Raw genomic sequence first — 1,782 nt, forward strand, 5'->3', positions numbered from 1 at the left:
ACGAGGAAATTTCAGTGGATGTGTTTCTGAGGTGTAATCCACACGTCAGAAACATTTCAGCATATCAGACTATCTCAGATTTTGCATGAACTAATGCAAAATTTCAGTTTAGACTCAATATGAATTACTGTTTCAGTCCCAGACTAATATTGACCCACACTGAATCTAGATTCCTTTAATCTCATGTTCAATAACAAAGCAGATTTGTTGACCATTTGTGCTGGGGTGTGTCATATTTGTCTCAAGGAAATGTTAGTAGCATGAGGAAACACTTAATGCAAGTTTTCTTTTGCTTTTTTAAATATGATTCCACAACTTGAACAGAAAAGCTTAACTAGATCAAATGTGAAGGTAAATGTCCTCTAACATCTCTCATGTGAAAGGAGTCTTTTTTTCTTTTCTTTATTTTAAACAACAGCAGCAGTGATCTAATAAGAGTGTATCCTCCAGACCACTAGGGGGAGATAAAAATTAAACTGCTATCATCTACAAGCACTCTTGCACATAGATGTTTTCATTTAAAAAAGGCCTATTAAACAGTACACTTTACATAATCACCATGATTTACTGCATACATTGCATTTAAAAATACACATGTATCACAAAAAATGTCTCAACATCAATACTCAGTGTCACACCCAGTAGTCCACTCTCACAGCAAAGTAAAGAGCATTCAGTCTTTCAGGGGAATGCTTACAATGAACAAATAATCAGATAATACGTTTAAAATGCTTGACATGCCACATTATAATGTAGGTCTCCCTTACTACAAACACAGTATTTGATTTTTTTTTTTCTTTTTAAACACAGTGGCTTTCAGTCAAGAATGTGTATGGAGCCAAAATGATAAACACAATAAAAAGCAGCCATTATTGTAGAGTAATGATATTACGTTCTGAATTACGGCAAAAAAGACCATGATAAAGAACTGGCACTATGGAACCAGCATGCCTTTCATTCCTCTCTTCTATCCTGTGTTCCATACACACTGAAGGGATAGTCCACCCAAAAACAAAACGCTTTACTGCTATATATAGTGCAATATGAAAATAAATAACAACAACAACAACATCAACAACAAAAAAAGGTTGATTTTTTAGCAGATGGCTTTAGTATATTGCTATATCATGGGGGGAAAATTAATTCTAGAATAAGTGCATCAGCAATTTTTTTGGTGTGATTCATCCTTTTAAGGGTCAACCAATTTGGATTTTTCTTTTTCTTTTTTTGAGTGTTCACACTAAAGTTTGTAAGAAACAACAACTTCAGCCTCTTTCTTTAACCATAAACTAAACAATTTAAAAATAATCTCTTTCCACTTGTGTTCATATGCCAAATTCCCATTGATTTTGTCTACTTCAAAATAACTATAAAACAATATCAATTCAACAATATCAATATATAATAGTAATATAATTATTATTATATTGTGATTATTATTAAATAAAAATATTAAACAAAACAAGAAATGTAATAGTTGCATTGTACTAGAAATTAATTTTATACAATTTTAATTTATAGTACAACACTACAATTATAATACTAATATTTGTGCCTTAGTTGCTTTATATTTTTAAACATTAACCCATCAAGCTTTCATTTTGGTAAGCTGCCAGCATAGAAATATATGCACTGCTGGTTTCAGAGAGAAGTGCGTCACTGTTCATTTACAGTACATGTGCATGTGCTCTCAATCTGAAACTGTTAGTGAATATATATTGAAATCAATCTGTGCAGTTTGACAATCACACTAAGCCATATCACAATATCAGTTTCTTTTCC

This window comes from Carassius carassius, chromosome 6, assembly GCF_963082965.1.
Source record: "Carassius carassius chromosome 6, fCarCar2.1, whole genome shotgun sequence".
Classification (NCBI taxonomy): Eukaryota; Metazoa; Chordata; class Actinopteri; order Cypriniformes; family Cyprinidae; genus Carassius; species Carassius carassius.